This window comes from Salmo salar, chromosome 23 (genome assembly GCF_965601325.2).
Source record: "Salmo salar chromosome 23, fSalSal1, whole genome shotgun sequence".
In the NCBI taxonomy this organism is placed as follows: Eukaryota; Metazoa; Chordata; class Actinopteri; order Salmoniformes; family Salmonidae; genus Salmo; species Salmo salar.
In genome coordinates this window covers 29,203,881-29,222,760 of record NC_138313.1, presented here as the reverse complement: position 1 = coordinate 29,222,760, position 18,880 = coordinate 29,203,881, and the positions used below count along the sequence as shown (strand labels likewise).

The window sequence follows — 18,880 nt, the reverse complement described above, 5'->3', positions numbered from 1 at the left end:
TAATGCAAACATCTAGCAACCCAAAGGTTGTGTGTTCGAATCACATCATGGACAACGTTTGCTTATTACTTACTACTTTTTAGCTACTTTGCAACTACTTAGCATGTTAGCTAACCCTTTCCTTAACTCTACATTTAACCCCCAACCCCAGTGCTTAATTTGTAAATTGGGTGGTGCTTTATAATAAACCATTGCATGCATATAATCGCTTTTGTGCTTGCAAAGAGCAGTAGAGTAGAGGCGCTTGCAGAAGTTGTACACATGGAAAAATTTTTTTTTAAGCCTAGGGTCAATGAAAAAACGGGCTTTTTATAAACGCATTTCATGCAATTCTACATAATTTTAGATGTCTGGAGACATTACAATAATCTTTTTCAATACCTCACAAATGATTGAAATGGCAGGCTTCTTTGACACTGACAAACTGAGAATCTGAGATCAATAAAAAAAACACATTTGTCGTAGGCCTAGGTATCTGAAGACATAGTGTACAATATGAGGAGGAAATTACACTCATAATAAACCTTTCCGGTTTCACTGACTCAACCAATGATGTTCAGCTCACTCACCAGCGATGGCAGATGCGCTCCTGCCAATGCGCTCTCTCTCTTGTTTTTAAAATGTATTTTATTTAACATTTATTTAACTAGGCAAGTCAGTTAAACTTTGTAAAACAATGCTGTTCCCTCAACAGGACTATTTTGAAGTTGATAGCATATTTGGTAGCCTACAGACAAATTACTATTCTATTTTCAGCTAAATCTATTTGCTTTCCAACATGTGTTTTCCCACAATTGTATTGGAAATATTGTGAAAGGCCTGTTTTGCCTGCATGATGTTCACTTACGATTTGCCGCACGTTTCCAACAGTAGGCACACAGTCCACAGCTAGGCATTTACACACTGTTTTTTTTTAACAAGCTATTGATCCACTGTGGCTAAATTATAGGCCTACTCCTGTTGTAGTATTTTTTATTATTTCATTTATTTCTGAACAGACAGCAGTAATTCAATAACTTTGAGAAATGTATTTAAATGTATCAAGGATGCTGCGGAACTTCCAGCACCCTTCCTGCCGCTATAAGGAAATGCATGATGAAGTGCAACACTGCAAAGATTAAAGTTGCAGGGTTATGTCTATCAGAGCAGAGAGAGATCATAGAAAGCGAATCTCATTGTAGTTCCGTGAGAGATACAGGCGCACTTCTCTCTCTCACTGCAGCAATGGCCACGCCTTGGTCTAAACAGACTACAATGTTGCCAAACCATAAAACCTGACCGGCCGAACACGACCAATTCTTAGAACATCAGGCACGTTTTCACATTACGTGTTTTAGGGGGCCGGATAATTACAGAAGAGGCAACTTGATTGATTGAACTTAACTCTGATTTTATTATCATTTTTACATTGCAAACAGTGAACATAGTTTTTCATGCCAAGAGAAGTACTTGATCCTGACAAATGGGTTCCGGAAAGAAACAAAAAAAATGTAGAGGAGCCGGATTCTGTTCTGCAGGATCCAGCTCAAATCAAGCACTGCCTAACTCTAACCTTAACCTTAACCTTAACCCCTAATCCAGTGTCTCCCAAACTCATCTTCGGGACCCCAAGGGGTGCACGTTTAGTTTTTTCCCCTAACTCTACACAGCTGATTGAAAGCTTGATGATTAGTTGATTATCTTAATCAGCTGTGTAGTGAGAGGGAAAAAAAACTAAACGTGCACCTCTTGGGGTCCCGAGGACCGAGTTTGGGAAACCCTGCCCTAAACCCTAATGTAGGCCACACATATTTCAAATTGTAAGATATCATACAAATTATGTAACATATCATATGAAATGGATGATGGACATCCACAAATTAATACGTACCAGCCGAAACATAACATTTCACATTAACTAGAGGGAGACACATTTACCTTTACTATGTTAAGTCGACTCCTGGGTCAAGGTTGTCAATGTCCATAGTTGTAGGCCTAGAAGTAAACAGTAATGCCCTCTATTTCCATGGCTCATTGCTCAACTCATGAAATGTAAATGCCATATGAAGCAAGGCCACAAAGATGGCATGGTGTCAGTCCAAGTTATGACTTCAAGAGGAGACGAAGATCCGGGACAGCTGGACCACTCATTGATTTTGTGACAGCTTGTGTCATTTAACGTTTTGCCTGATGATAAGCGGGACATTAACCCATGAGCACCTTCTACTGCGCGTGCATCCAACCACAATCAGAACATCACTCCATCACACAGTCGCCCCGGGTGAGACTGCACTCAAGGCTTGTAGCTCAGATGTTAATATAATCGATCCTTGAGGTAATGAAGTGTACATTAAAGTATCTAGTTAGAACGACGTTTTCGCAGTCTACTTAGCTTTATTTGGTCGTGCATTGTGCTGAAAAATGCGTTAGCGCTCGCCAAGTGACCATTCATGTAAAACGCAAAACAATCCTGTCCACAAGGACATTCTGAGAAAGGGAAAATTAATTAAGAAAAGGATCAATTGATTAAATCATTATTGACAGGGAATGGAAAAGAAAACATTAGAAAATTGCGGTTATTGATTAATCATCTTTTTGATTAGGCCTATCTGTGTCAGCTTTCACTGACAGATAGGAGACTCATTTTACTCAATGCTCTAGTTGTCAGGACTTCTGATTGTCTTGAACTCTAGACCAGTGTAAGAAGCAGCTCAAAGGATGACCCTTAGGCGATTATGTAGCCTTCCATGGGATAAATTGAATGAATGAAAACCGAATGAAAACCGAATTGATCCCAACCCTCTTTGTCCATAAGTATCACATAAGTGTATAAAGTCAACATAAGTGACTGTTGTGAAATTGTGGTTTAATAAGAGAATGATGTTGATGTTCTTTCAGATGAGTGTGATTATACAAATCAGTATTTGTAAATTCCCATTTTGATAGTCCAGTTTGTTGAAGCAGTATGAGTGGAAGTTTGCTCTGACTCTTGAACAGGAACAATCACTAAACACAAAGATTAGGGGGACTCGGATATCGTTTTATTCAGCCTAATTTTATTCACATTTATAGACAATAAAAATGGAAAGACAGCAATGAAATTCAATAACAGTCATGCAGACATGGGGAGGAGGGCAGAGTGGGATTTGACCACATTAACACCACAAGAAATTGCACAAAAACATAACCTACTCCTCCAAAACAACAACAACATCAAAAACAACCCCAGCCATAGTTACATAAACAAAAGCTAATTTTGTAAATAATAAACTATCATTATATCAATATAATTATCGATTACATTACACAGTTGAAGAAATCCAACCTAAATGCTAAATAAATCACAATAGGTACCCTGTAAAAAGGACATTCAGAGAAAATAAGGAAATGCAAAAAATTTTGCCCAGTAGATTATGGAGAGAAGATTTGGTCCCACTTGTTTCAGTAGCCTAAGTAGGATAAAGCTTGGAGTGCCTCGTCACCGTGGAAACTGCCAGAACAATTCAGTTGAAGTTTGAGGAGGTCAGCTTGCAGGGTCATCAGCTCCAGCCTGCCTGTGCAAACTTCTGTTGGGCTGGGGACTTTTTAGTGGGCGTGTTAGCCTGGGCCTAGCTCTGGGTGGTAAGCAATTCTAAGTCTGATATTCATTTTTTGAGTCAGTTCGCAGCCTAGGCTCTCCAGGTGGCCTGTGAAATCGATTTTAACCCTGTGACCCTGTCTAGCAGAGGCATGGTTGACAACCTGAGTAAGAATTTAGTTGGCACTGACAGATCTCCACAGATTTCAGTAAAGGGGGGGGGGGGGGGGGTTAGGGGAGGTTATGGGTGTGCTAGAAGTGCTCATTAAAAGTTTTCAGTAGTTAGGAGAGAGTTGGTGTGTGTGTGTGTGTGTGTGTGTGTGTGTGTGTGTGTGTGTGTGTGTGTGTGTGTGTGTGTGTGTGTGTGTGTGTGTGTGTGTGTGTGTGTGTGTAGCACAGAGCTGCTGTTCTATTTAATCAGCTTAGGGTTGTGTCAGTTTGTTGCGTTACATGTCACTGGAGTTCACTGATCTATACAGAAGATTGACAGTATTTTTTTTAGATGTTTGATTGAGAGCCATTTGCCAATAGATTGTTGTAAAGTTATCAGGGTGTTCATGCAGTTCTGAAAGTCCCCATTTTGCCTCTTCACTTGAACAAGAAAAATAAATAGAACCCACAAATAAATTATATATGTGTATATGTGTATATGTATATATATCTACAGTACCAGTCAAAAGTTTGGACACACCTACTCATTCAAGGGTTTTTCTTTATTTTTACTATTTTCTACATTGTAGAATAATAGTGAAGAAATCAAACTATGAAAATAGCACAAATGGAATCACGTAGTAACCAAAAAAAGTGTTAAACGAATCAAAATATATTTTATATTTGAGATTCTTCAAAGTAGCCACCCTTTGCCTTGATGACAGCTTTGGACACTCTTGGCATTCTCTCAACCAGCTTCAACTGGAATTCTTTTTAACAGTCTTGTAGGAGTTCCCACATATGGATGAGCACTTATTGACTGCTTTTCCTTCACTCTGCGGTCCAACTCATCCCAAACTATCTCAGTTAGGTTGATGTTGGGTGATTGTGGAGGCCAGGTCATCTGATGCAGCATTCCATCCCTCTCCTTCTGGGTCAAATAGCCCTTACACAACCTGGAGGTGTGTTGGGTCATTGTCCTTTTGAAAAACAAATGATAGTCCCACTAAGCGCAAACCAGATGGGATGGCGTGTTGCTGCAGAATGCTGTGGTTGCCATGCTGGTTAAGTGTGCCTTGAATTCTAAATAAATCCCAGACAGTGTCACCAGCAAAGCACACCCACACCATCACACCTCCGCTTCTATGCTTCACAGTGGGAGCCACACATGCGGAGATCATCCGTTCACCTACTCTGCATCTCACAAAGACATGGCGGTTGAAACCAAAAATCTCAATTTTGGACTCATCAGACCAAACGACAGATTTCTACGGGTCTAATGTCCATGGCTCGTGTTTCTTGGCACGAGCAAGTCTCTTCTTCTTATTGGTGTCCTTTAGTAGTGGTTTCTTTGCCGCAATTCGACCATGAAGGCCTGATTCACGCAGTCTCCTCCGAACAGTTGGTTGAGATGTCTGTTACTTGAACTCTTTGAAGCATTTGTTTGGGCTGCAATTTCTGAGGCTGGTAACTCTAATTAACTTATCCTCTGCAGCAGAGGTAACTCTGGGTCTTCCTTTCCTGTGGTGGTCCTCATGAGAGCCAGTTTCATCATATCGCTTGATGGTTTTTGCGACAGCACTTAAAGAAACTTTTAAAGTTCTTGAAATTTTCCACATTGACTGACTTTTATGTCTTAAAGTAATAATGGACTGTCGTTTCTCTTTGCTTATTTGAGCTGTTCTTGCCATAATATGGACTTGGTCTTTTACCAAAGAGAGGTTGGGTTAAATGCAGAAGACACATTTCAGTTGAAGGCATTCAGTTGTACAACTGACTAGGTATCCCCCTTTCCCTTGACTATCCCCCTTTTAAAAAAAATGTTTTTATTTCACCTTTATTTAACCAGGTAGGCCAGTTGAGAACAAGTTCTCATTTACAACTGCGACCTGGCCAAGATAAAGCAAAGCAGTGCGACAAAAACAACAACACAGAGTTACACATAAACAAACGTACATTCAATAACACCAATAGCACAATAACACAATAACACAACAATTCTGTATACCCCCTACCTTGTCACAACACAACTGATTGGCTCAAATGCATTAAGAAGGAAAGAAATTCTACAAATTAACTTTTAACAAGGCACACCTGTTAATTGAAATGCATTCCAGGTGACTACCTCATGAAGCTGGTTGAGAGAATGCCAAGAGTGTGCAAAGCTGTCATCAAGACAAAGGTTGGCTACTTTAAAGAATCTCAAATATAAAATATATTTTGATTTGTTTAACACTTTTTTGCTTACTACATGATTCCATATGTGTTATTTCATAGTTTTGATGTCTTCACTATTATTCTACAAAATAGAAAATAGTAAAAATAAAGAAAAACCCTTGAATGAGTAGGTGTGTCCAAACTTTTGACAGGTACTGTATATTGTTGTCATATTGAGTTGTGTATTAAATCAATAACATTAATAAATATGTCTATATTTGGTGATTAACTTAACTGATTGAGTGTACATAAGTTAGTAAAATACCAATATCTAACCTTCGCAATACTAATGTTTTTAGAATGGTCATGTATGCTTCCGACTTTGAAACCATTGATCTTCCATGACATCATTTTGTTTGGTTACACGTCTTCCCATGTGGATTGAGGATATGGTTTCCTCCCTCAGAGGGTAGTGGTGCTCATTGCCCTGCAAATAAGTGTCAACTTGTTCAGTGATTTTGAAATTGTCATGGCGAGTCCCACAGGAGCATCTGTGAATAAAGGACAGCTCTTCACAGCCTATTTCTGCTGTCTCATTGGTCCTGGATATGCCCCATGGCCTCCCAAATGATGCCATTTGTCACATGTTTAACAGATTGATACTCCCTAGACTCGAGGGTGGTGTGTGTGTGTGTGTGGAGGGGGGGGGGGGGGGGGTGGGGGGTGATAGAGAGATAGACTAGTGACCTCCCTCAAAGCCTAAGTGCCTGAGGATGCTATTGTGATTGATTGTATTTGATTGTTTGAGTGGAACCTTCATGATGCTTCTGAGAGCTGGTATCATCCCAACAGTTTTCCTCTTCCAGTAGGGAAGAGAGTGTATCCCTATAACTGGCAAAACACTCGTTCGGTTATTTGGAAGCGATGACACTCATGGAGTGTTTCACTATTATTTTCAAACTGAATGGATTCAGCAACAGTATCCTTCATTTGAACTCAGTCCAGAGGGAGAACCTCTCTTACTTTAGCCTCTTGTCTAATCAATCACCCACAGAAGAGGCCTGAGTCATGTGTTCCTATGCAAGTGTTTCTGTAAACACTGAAGGGTAAGCTAACCTTCCATTCTCTGTGTCTTATAACTCCATCCTGATAGAAAACCTTCCATTCCCTCTCTCCTCTCACATTCAGATACCAATACCAACATGGCCACATCATTCATGACTTCTGGAATTACACAACGCTTTGTCATTTAAGATATGTGAGGCCTATCATAATCTCAGCCACATTTAGATGCTGTTTGTCGCAATGTTTCAGTATTTGTTTGTTAAAATGTGAAAAATGGTTTTTACACTTCCCTGTTGATGTGTGGTTGGGGAAGGACAGGCGAGTCAGCGTCAGAGACTAACAGTGTAAGTGCCAGGTCCACATGTAGAGGCTTCATGAAAAATGTTTGTGGCAGCAGCAGTAATATATTTCTGATTACCTTTTGGATTTATTGGTAACACACAGTTGTGTGCCTGTGTGAGTATGCGCACACGTGCTTGTGTGTGATTTAATGAGGGATTTTTTGGGCAAGTTGGCATTACTCATCAGTGTCATGGCAGTTTTGTTTCAAAAGTGCTGGTGCTGGAGAAAGAGGGATTTCGGCCCATCAGCAGTGTGTGATGTCAGCATTGCCGAGACAACAAAAGAGAGCTCCAAATCCGTGGCGTTTGCAGCATTATGGGGGCCCAGTCTGGGCTGAACATAGCCCCTCTTTTCACTGGGACAAACATACTACCATACAGCTATCTAGAGCTCTGTCACAGAGTGCAGTGCCCACACATATAGGATTTCTGCTTTTCAACCCTGTTTATTCATCATATCCTCCACACTTATTTACTTAGGCTTTATCTATCTAAGGAGAATATCTGGGAGGAATGTTAATGATAAGGAATTTGTTTTTTGATAAAGTTATGGTCAATTAGCTGACACTTCCATAGCATCCAAAGCAACACACAATATCAGTAAAGCCTATGCGTATGAAAAATGTGATATTGTGTGGGTAAATGATATACAAACAGTGATCACGTGGCTCAAACTTTGAAAATACAATACAAATGTTCATTGTTCATGTTCAGAGCTGTGACATCCTGAAAATGAGCCTTTTGATTCGCCCCTCCTGTGTTCCAACTGTAACAGAATAAATGTGTAATCAAAGTAGACACACACCTCTGTTTATTTAATGCTTTGGTTAGGACACTCTAAAGCCACCTGCAGTTCTCCTTGCAAATTAGAATTACATGTTGGCACAAAAACAACTAGCATGCTTTCTGAAGCAGAGGCACTCAAAGAAAATACAATCGCTATGCATTCTGGGAAATCTACATTTAACAAAGGCTATCATAATTCAGCATATAGTTTCAATCCTTGTTGGTCTCGAGCTAATAGTACTTTAACAATTCGGTATATCTCTAAACATGTTTGCAATGGAAAGGAATAGTCGACATTTCAATGAGGATCTTCTTCTTCATCCCTGGCAGTATCACTATTAAAAGGTTTTAACCCTACTTGAACCTGTTTATCTACATTTTTCCTCTAAGTTCCTCTGAGCGACTCCAAGTTGAGTGAACAGTCTGGGCTTCAGAGACACTGCCAAGCCAAAGAACACAACTGGGTCTGGCTGGCATGGGCCATGGGCAGGCCCTGAAGGCAGGATATTGTAGAGGACAGACAGACCACACGGATCCCCAACAAGTCCTCTTTATGATGGGGAAGAATTATGATGGCGATGCCTCGCAGTGGAGCCTTCAGATCAGCCTGTAGTGGGGTTATAGGAGCAAGATGCCTACAGTAACATACCGTCACACAGCGGCCCCCATTCATTACGTGCCCATGTGTATTAATATACTGCAAGAACTTGAGGCAGCTGCAGAATGTAGTCCAACACAAGGACACTCTTTCTTTTCTGCTCCCTACTGTCTGTCTTGGTACAGGCCTGTCTGTCTCTCGTACCCTCTGTGTGATTATACAAGCTCGCCCCAAAAAACGTTCTACAGAGATTTGTTTTCGAGGTGTGAGGGTGCGGGGGGGTGGGGGGTCAACAATAGTTTCCTTTGGACTAGATAAAGAGGGACGTCATGTTCAAATGGCAACCCTAAAGTGATTAGTTTGTGTACAGCACCACTGCCTGAAAAATATAATTACTCAATCTAGATGCTCCCAGATACACAAAGCATGGTGTTCTAAATACATGTGGGTACACATAGTAAGCCAGCCTTTGTTTATGTGTTTTATTTTGCTAGAGAAAAGGTGAGAGGACCCTGCTGACATCCATATGACCGTATGACCAAGACGAGACCTGTCTGTCCAGGAGACAGAGATCACACCAGATATGGTAAGTTTGGGACTGAAGAGAATAGACAGCTCTTGAATGTTGTCCATTGGTGCACATTGGTACACCTTAATGCTCACAGCTACTATTACCATTACTCTTCCCCTCTGAAAAACAAAGTGTTCTTGGGCCAGTAACCGAAAGGTCGCTTGTTCGAATACCCAAGCCGACAAGGTGAAAAACTTGTTGAGGTGCCCTTAAATATATATATATTTTTTATTTAACCTTAATTTAACTAAGCAAGCCAGTTAAGAACAAATTCTTATTTACAATGACGGTCTACCCTTGCCAAACCCGGGCGATGATGGGCCAATTGTGCACTGCCCTATGGGACTCCCAATCACGTCCGGATGTGATACAGCCTGGAATCAAACCAGGGACTGTAGTGACACCTCTTGCACTGTGCCTTTAACCGCTGTGCCACTCGGGAGCCTAAGCAAGGGACTTAACCCTAATTTGCTCGAGCGGCGCCGTACTACTCTGGCTGACCCTGTAAACAACACATTTCACTGCACCTTCCTGTGTTTGTGACAATAAAACATCCTCCCAAAAATATTCCCATTACCTCTGAGAAGCCTTGCCATGCTTGTTTTTCCTGGTTGGTTACTTTCTACAATGCCTTGAGAGGGTGGGAGGCCCAACAATCACTATTCCAAATTGTGTGTGGCACAAAGAATATGAACTCAGTCATGGGAAGACTGCCATCGGATGGTCTTTAGAACAGCTGAGAGGAAATTACTCTGAGACTGGAGAAAGACTACTGATCAACTCACACATCTGACCCCAATCCATATCCATTCCATCATTTTAAGATTACGTTATTTCACTTTTTAGTGTCTTCAACCCTTGGATTTCCCTCAAGAACAAACCAGTACAACGCATCATGGAACCTCTGAGTTCCTACACCCACCCTGCTCTCTTTGCGTATATAAAGAAAAACATGGTGTACATTCCTGAACCCTATTCTGCTGGTGAGGTTTCATAGAGAGACCCTTCCCAGTTCTCAGTTCCTTAATGTCACCAGGTATTGTGCAAGCGTTCCCTCACCCCTACTACTGTCATACACCAGTCTGACGTGCCGAAAGGAAGCTGCATTGGCCCTTGTGGAATGTGGAATGTGGCATATCCCTGTGAACTATTTCCTGCTTTGTCGTAAGAGTAATGTGTGGTGGAAACACAGTTTCCTTTTTTCACAGCTCCTCTGTGGTGCAGTGTTGGTCCTCTTCTGCAGCTAGCCTCTGCTCAGGAACAATGACATTCTTTGAGTTTAAGGCCCTTAAAAGATGCCTATTCCAAGTCAGCAACCCAATGTTGCTGTGTGTCACCAAGCACGTTAACTGTGAAGCACTTGCCTTCTCCAGTCATTCAGTGTGATGGGGCAGCAGGGACAGAGCGGTTCCAATACTAGGTGATTTACAATAAAGCACAGTGGAATTTCACCATATCTGAAATGGAAATAATGAATATCTTATTAGGATGGTTATTTCAGAACAAGTCACAATTTTAATATAAATTATTCTAATTTCAAAACCTTGGTCACAAAGAGTAAGACTCCATTTAGACCCAATCTAAAATGAATGAAAGCATCTTTAAGGGACAGAGTGGAACTGGGAGGATTCTGGAGATACTCATGGTTATACTGTACGTTCATTGGCAAAACCGTGTCTATTTATGTTAGTTAAGGACACTAGCTGGAGACGTGGAACCCTTGGGAACCTTCAGGTCTTGGCATTGTCACGACAGCCTACTAGATTGTTATGAGGGTATGAAGATGGCTTTAGGAAGGCGGTTTCCACAGCAGGATTTGTTACTTTTGCTAATTTCCATTGTTAAATATGTAGGTAATACAATTGAATATTTGAGTTTCATATTTGCTTTGCTTCACGGTTGTTGAAATCCAAACAGAGTGAAGTCCCACTGGGATGCTTGGTTTTATTGACCAAACTCAGGAGGGGTTAGTCTAGACTCATTACGCTCACACACATGGCACTTTGTCCACTTGTCATGTTTAAAGATACATTTTTCTCTGCTCACACATCCCATTGTCTTTCAATTATTAATTCAATAATGCATGTACTTTGGATTGTACTATAGTATTGAAAAAGGACTGACCCTTCAACTCATTTCTAATACTGTAACCTGCAACCCTCACAGGGTGGCGGGTAACCTGGTGGTTAAGAGTGTTGGGCCGGTAAACGAAAGGTTGCTGGTTTGAATCCCATAGCCGACTAGGTGGAAAATCTGTTGATGTGCCCTTGAACAAGGCACTTAACCCTAATTGCTCCCGTAAGTTGCTCTGGATAAGAATGTCTGCTAAATTACTAAAATGTATAAGGACAAGTCATAGAGATGAAAACTGTGATGTGTAGGAATTGTCAATGTTGTTGTGCGGAAATGCAAGGATCTGGGATCTTTGTTGACAACAAAGTTGTTAGTTGTTCTGTGTACCTTGATACTTAGTATGGGACCACATCTGCCTGTCCCAGGGCAGCCATCACTCAGGTCAGAGAGGAGAAGCAGGACTTCTAAGGGGAGAGTTTGTTCCAGCCGTGCGCCTGGCCACACTGACGGGATTTGAGCCCACATGTTTGGGGTTGCGGGGACAGAGCAGAGGGGGTAGAGGGGCACTCTGGCTTCCTCCCACAGCCCCCAGCATGGTGCTACTGGAGGCAGCTGGCTGGAGGAGTGGCCCGGGCTCCAGGCCTTTGTTGCTGGGGAGATGAGAGGATGGAGGAGTGGGGGAATACTGGGACCCTGCAGGGAAGGAAGCACTAATACTCCTCCTCCGCCTCTTCTCCCTCCTCTTCTAACAACAGCAGGGTGGAAAAGTCTATCCTCTACTGTTATATGATGTACTCAATCTTGCAGTGAGACTGGTTCCTCCTCTCTTACTTTAGCCAGTTTGTATGCTCTTGTATGGACACAAAACACCTACATTAGTGCTTAGCAATTTGTTTTTTTAGTTGTTATTAAATAACTAATCGACCGACGTCTGTTCAATTACTTGAATTCCATTTTGTTAGGTTTTTTTGTGTGCCCAACTCGCCGTTTAAATAAAGTCATTCATTTTAGAATTAAAGTCAAGAACTATGTGGGACGCTGGGCTGAAGGGAGTTGTAGTTTTCATGATGCAAATATTCAACCTAGTTCAGCGCAGAAACGTGGTAATTAACTACAATGACCATAATCCATTGAGCCTGACGGATACACTTCTATGCCTGCTATGGGTTAGATACACACAGACCGCGTGAGAGATGAATGTACACAACACAACGATGAGAAAGATAGAGATTGACAGTTCATGAACGTATGCCTGATATACTTTGAAGAACTAGTCAAATTATTTTGTCAGACTGCTCTGCAGCATACAGTACTTAGGCAGGCTAGCCTAGCTAAATAGAATGACAAAAGACAGTACAGGATGGGGAGCAGAGAGATAACATTAGATGGCCTGGCTGGCTGGCTGCTACTGCCTGAGCAGAGATGAGATGATGACTTTAAGGAATACAACATAACAAAGTCATGCAATAAAAACTAAGTTATTTACACAACTGAAATATTTTCTTATTTCATAGTAATTTCCTATTTTCTATTGATGTCTACCCTACTTGACAGAGACAATGTCACATTTTCAATGTTTTGGCAATTGAATGTTTACTATTTTGGACTTTCAAATTTCCATTAAAAAGCTCTAAAATCAATTGAATGTCATTATTTCATAATACATTTCATGTTAAAAAAAAATAATTGAACCCGAAATCGAAAACCGTGATTATTTTAAATATTGAACCGAAAACGAACCAACCTCAAAAAGCAGTAATTACTCAGCACTAACCCACATATCCAAGATTTTTTGTTAAGCATTATAATTTTTTTAAGCTTTATAATGTGCAGCCAAGGAGTTTCATCTCAAGTCTGAAATGTTTTTTTTTTAAATGGCAATGACATCTCTAGTTCTGATTTTCTCCTGTTTTTTTCCCCCTAGTTTTACCTACCATGGTTGTGATAATTGGATTTTCTGGACACCTGTATGAGTGCAGTATATCCAGCGGATTATAACCAGGGAGAGGGTGAGTCAACTCTAATTATTGTCACGTCAAGCAATACAAATGGCCAGCCATCCCCCAACCCCTTCTCTCTAGCATGGTAGCCTAGTTACTGCTGTCCCTCACACCCACCTCATATCAACAGAACTGGTTTACTGTCTCAGAACACCCAAGCTAAGGTAGGCTAGAGGAGGCCTTCAAGGGTGGAGTTTCTCTCTGTTTCACACGAGCTGAAGTTGCCACAGTTTCCTCAGAAAGAGTCGAGAATTTATGAAAAAGTTGTTTCTACGCTACACAATCCATAAACATAAAAAACTCACTCTAGTCTCCTAACGAACAACTCTAAACATAGATAAGAAAATGTTTTCCTGGGAAATAAGTAGAGAACATACTGTGTCCTACTTCCGCCCACTCTGTGCTGGGCCAAAGCAGGAGTAGATAGTGAGGGGGGATGTGGGGACAGGAGAGGAGAATGGGAGTGGTGGGGTGTACTCTGCTCACGGTCCCACACTTAAACCCGAGGAGGGAGCTGTGACTGAGACTGAGCGGGGATGAGGGATGAACAGACAGGACTTGTCCACAGACAGTCAAAGGGAGAGCTGGAGCTCTTTAACCCTGGGGAGGGAGGTAGGAGAGCAGGACGGGGACGAATGGACTCACAAGATGTCCAGACGGGCCAGGCCAGGTAATTTATAAGGCCTTGCTTTCTCTCCCGGCCAGGCCCAGCCAGCAGGAACTTCCCATGGCCACCTCCGCTCTGCTCCGAGGGACTGAGAATACGTAATGAGTTGCAGGGCTCCACATTTACCACGGCTGATCAGCTGAGAACAATGAACTCGCAGGCACACAATAGTGACTAGAGAGCCTCAAGGCATTGTCTCTGTATTTTTAGAGGGGGGAGAAAACGAGAGAGCCAGAGAAAGAGGAGAATGGAGGGGAGAAAAGTGAACAAGACTGTAGTTTTGTAATGCTTTGTTCTATTTGTTTGCGGGGAAAGAAGCAATACTTTGTTTGTATACTTATTGTTACTATTGTCAATACTTGGCATCCATGAGGCCATTTATGTCCATAGGCAGCACATGCCATTGGTTTATGTTAAAGAGGTTGGGGATAATGCTGAGGCTTTGGGTTTAGTGTTGAAGCACTTCAACTGCATCTAATGTCATGATATTTATCATATTTTTATAGCGTTCTTCAAATGGTAAAAACGTATTTGCACTATTAGTGATTTCCTCTTGCAATTATAGCCTAGCTATTTGCCTATATCGGCCTGGTGTGTGCAGTGAGACCTACCTACCTCCCCTTACAGAGGAATAGGGAATGAGGGTTGCTCTGGCAGCTAGTGACAATGTCATTTAAAGCCAGCCTACAGCCACCGATTACCATCTACATATTTATGGAGACTATGAGCATTATATGGTACCATTTAAATTAACAATCCCTTTTTCACCGACTGAATACTTTGTAATCTTGACTATGCAATTAGTTTAGAATGGCTAAGAGATCAACTTCATTAGCATTTTTTGTACTGAAGGTACCGGCTTGGGCCAAATGTTCGTTCTAGGGTGGAAAGCATATCTCTTTGGAAAAGCTATCCTAAATTAGTTTCTGTATCAGTTAAAGACTATTTCCTCTCTGCCCTAAACTTGGGCATGATAGAAGAACCCCTGGAATATTTATGGGGGAAAAAATAAATCCACAAAGACAATTTTGCCCTTTGGTTACATGTTCTGCCTTCCCTTCTTGTGTTTTTCCAATTACTTAATGCTATTTAAATATAGCAGAGCCGACATATGCAATTCACTGTAGTGGGGAATGAAATAAGTCACGCTTTAATTGTATTGCATCAATTAAAATAGAAGCCCATCACAGTAAGCTAGCTGTAATAAAATGATAAAATGGACAATTAGGAAAAATCAAGGCCCTTAATTTTCTAAACACACTCCAGAGAGTGTCTTTAAGCCAGCCAGACTTGACTATATGTTGAGCAGTATTCCCCTCAGTGAGGACCGCTGAAGTGCTGTGAATTACAGTTGAACTGTTTGGTATGTTATACAGTAACATATAGTACTACAAACTGTAGTGCCACTTCATAAAATATTATTCATCCAATTGTCTGCTTGGCAAGCTTTTATATACATGTTATTTAGGCCAACTCATATATTGACTGGGAGAATAAACCATGCAGTAGAATATGTGTTAAAGTCAGCCTTTGCAGATGGGCCTGGATTGTAGACACAACCAGAGTCTGTAAATCAGTAATTTCCTCGTCTTTGCAGGAAGGATTTGGCTAGTTGGTGTTTGTGGTCCCAGGTCGACCGGTCGGGCAAAGAGATAACACCAATACTGTTTGCCTGCCAGGAGTACTTGCGAACCGAGTGCAAACCGATTGTACATGTAGAATCACTTGAAAATGTTGGCAATCATAAGTCAACAGCACACCGAACGATCGGCAGACGAACGTGAGATCCACATTCGGTGCGAAAGAGGCTCTCAGATTCCCAATCAGTGTTTGCCTTAGGAGACGGGTGATTACTCACACACCTAGGAGCCCCGGCCTCTTTCTGCCCCCCCTGGGCTCCCCCCACCTCACCCCGCCCTGCCTCGTGCCATGCATGATCTGTGGGTGAGGCAGCATGTAGTGTGGTGTGGTGTGTGACGATACGCCGTCTGCTGGTGGGCCAAACCCATTGCTTGCTCTCCCTGTCAACCAATCAATATTTTTTATGTAACACATTTCATACAAAGCGAGGGCTTTACACATATCCTTAAAAGTACATCTGAAAGGCGTTATGGTAACCATAAAAAAAAACATTCAGTTACACAGGGTAAAATATAAGGACAGGCAATTAATCCCTTTTATCCAGCTAAATTAGTATTGTATATTGCTATTACTTGGAAGGCAGCAAGACCTCAACCAGGAAATGGTGTTGTATACCTGTATTTTGTATTTCTTTCCAGGTGTCCTTCTGATGTTCTTGATGCACATCCAAGGGTACTCGTCCGTTGATGGGTGATGGAGATGGAGTTCCTTCTGCTATAACTCTGGCCTCCAAGAACAGCTTCAAAGACAGGACCTAAGGAGAGATCAGTCACGCAAAACACATCTACACACCGCTGCTTCTGCTGCAAATGTGAGGGAATGATCTGTCTCTGTGAAGACAAAACTTGCACCTTGTAAAATTTTCAGAACATGGTTCATTTTGAAACTGTTACAACTGAAACAACAAAACTTTTTACCAATAGAGGTTACGCTGCTTATGATATGAACTATATCGTCCGTTGATGTATTGGATTTCATGATGTTACATATCTTCAATCTGTGATCATATTAAATCAATGAAATCATGGTGTGCTGTGTCTTCGGTAGAAACACACTGAGTTTTCAAAACATTAATAATATTGAGCTGTACCCTTTTGCACTGAGAACAGCCTTAGTTCGTTGGGGCATGGACTCTACAAGGTGTCGAAAGCATTTCACAAGCATGGCCCATGTTGACTACAATGCTTCCTTCCCACAGTTCTGTCATGTTGGCTGTATGTCCTTTGGGTGGTGGACCGTTCTTGATACACACAGGAAACTGTTGAGTGTGAAAAACCCAGCAGCGTTGCAGTTCTTGACACAAACCGGTGTGCCTGGCACCTACTAGCATACCTGTTCTAAGGCACTCCAATCTTTTGTCTTGCCCATTCACCCTCTGAATGGCACACATACCTAATCTAATCCATGTCTCTGTTGTCTCAAGGCTTAAAAATCCTTCTTTAGCCTGTATCCTCCCCTTCATCTACAGAGATTGAAGTGGATTTAACAAGTGACATCAATAATGGATCATAGCTTTCACCTGGATTCACCTGATAAGTCTACGTCATGGAAAGAGCAGATGTTCATAATGTTTTGTACATTCGGTGTATGATGTGCATTACAATATTTGGATATCTGGGGTAGGGTTTTCACATCCAAGCCAGGGGAAGGTGACTGCAGGTTTTTGTTCAAGCCCTCCATAACAGGAGTTGTACACCCCTAGATTAAAGTTATAGGGGATGCAGAAGCCAGAATATGGTGACAGAGAATACCCCCCACACACCCTACCACACACACCATTTGCAGCTGCAGAGTTAGGTATGTTGACACTGTTATGGCCTCTATAAAAACCTGAATAAGGCTGGTCACTACCGTGTAAATGATAACACCATTTCTGGTCATAATTGATCTAAATACAGGACATGGCCGGGTAACTCTATCCTCCAGTACGGTGTGTGGTATCTTATATTGTTCATGTTGTATCACTGCAGCCCTCAGGTGATGAAACTGTCTCTGTCACATTAGCTGCTCTCTCTCTCCTTTCTCTCGAAGCTCCCAGGCCGGCTTTCAGCCGTGGCTATTCAACACCCGTTTATTTAAAACAAACACACACACACACAGCCTTTCCACTGCCTACCACGCAGCCCAGTCATTCATCACTGCCAACTAAAGAGGGTATGTGTGCCCATTTGGGCTTATTGATTACCCATATCTCTCTCAAGTATTTACTGTGTAAATCAGCAAACAGAAACCACACAGTAAGTGGATATACCTCCTCACTCACACTTGATTGTCCTCTCAGAGGATCCAGGCAGGAAGCGTTCTCTATCATGTAAAGTCAAGTCAAGCCCAGGAGATGGTTAGCATCATGGCACTCCGGAACATCCTTAAGAGAACCAATCGAAGGCCCATCTGTGTTCAAGTGCAGATTGAATCCTGTGTTTCCAGGTTTATACAGAACGTTATGAAAGCAAGTTGGCGGAAAGGTCAGGAGAGAGCGGCACACAAAAACAAACAATTCATTTGGCATGGAGGTGTAATGGGATGATCCGGGGCTGGGGCTGAGCCTATTGTTCTGCTGCAATTAACCGTGGCAGGTCATGTGTCACTGGGCACTGACCCTGGTCCCATTCAGGAGCCCACACTCTGCATTAGCCATGGCCCAAAGAGAGGTCAAACAGTCACAGACTAGGCAAACCCCCCCCCCCCCCCCCCCCCCCAACAAACACACTCGCTCATGAACACACAGTTCTGACTAGGACAGCACTTAAAAAACAAAAGGGTATTACCATGGGGTGGTTGGGACACTGTGGCGGCATCTAAGCCTGTGTGACTCATCCTTCGGCCTGAATCTGATGGTCTGGTGCATATTGGAGGCATTAAGCATGGACGACATACACCTAACCCCTAGTCCTATTTCATCTGTGCAGAGAGAGTGAGCATGAGATGACACCACTTCCCATATCCAGGTCAGCACCAGGTTGAGGTGCAGATTTGGAAGGAGAGTGAGAGTACAGAGAGCAGAGGGGTGGATTTGGTTCCTGTGGGGCCTGCTCGGGCACACACTCCTCAGATCACCCATCAGGATTGCTTTGTGCGGTCCAGTCGGCATGTTGCGTTTTCTCTCCTCAGCGACTTAAAGTTGCTGACTTCGTTTTAGTGTCAGTCACCCGAGGACTGGGGAGACTGCAGCTTCCTCGCATGTGGAGTTAGTCGCTCGGCTGTTGGAGGCGGTACATTTCCACCTGACAGATGCCTGGTGGAACAGTGGCATGTTGTAAAAACATAGGATCTTT

The 18,880-nt window shown here is 42.2% G+C and overlaps 1 long non-coding RNA gene across 1 annotated transcript in view; it reads left to right on the top strand.

Moving 5' to 3' along the window:
• LOC106584343 (uncharacterized) overlaps positions 1–16,630 on the top strand; it is a 54,923-nt gene extending 38,293 nt beyond the window's left edge. The window contains exons 4-6 of the long non-coding RNA XR_001323725.3: positions 9,148–9,239; positions 13,222–13,306; positions 16,244–16,630. This is a non-coding gene — a long non-coding RNA (uncharacterized LOC106584343). The remainder of the gene's footprint in view (positions 1–9,147; positions 9,240–13,221; positions 13,307–16,243) is intronic.
• The last annotated feature ends 2,250 nt before the right edge of the window (positions 16,631–18,880 follow it).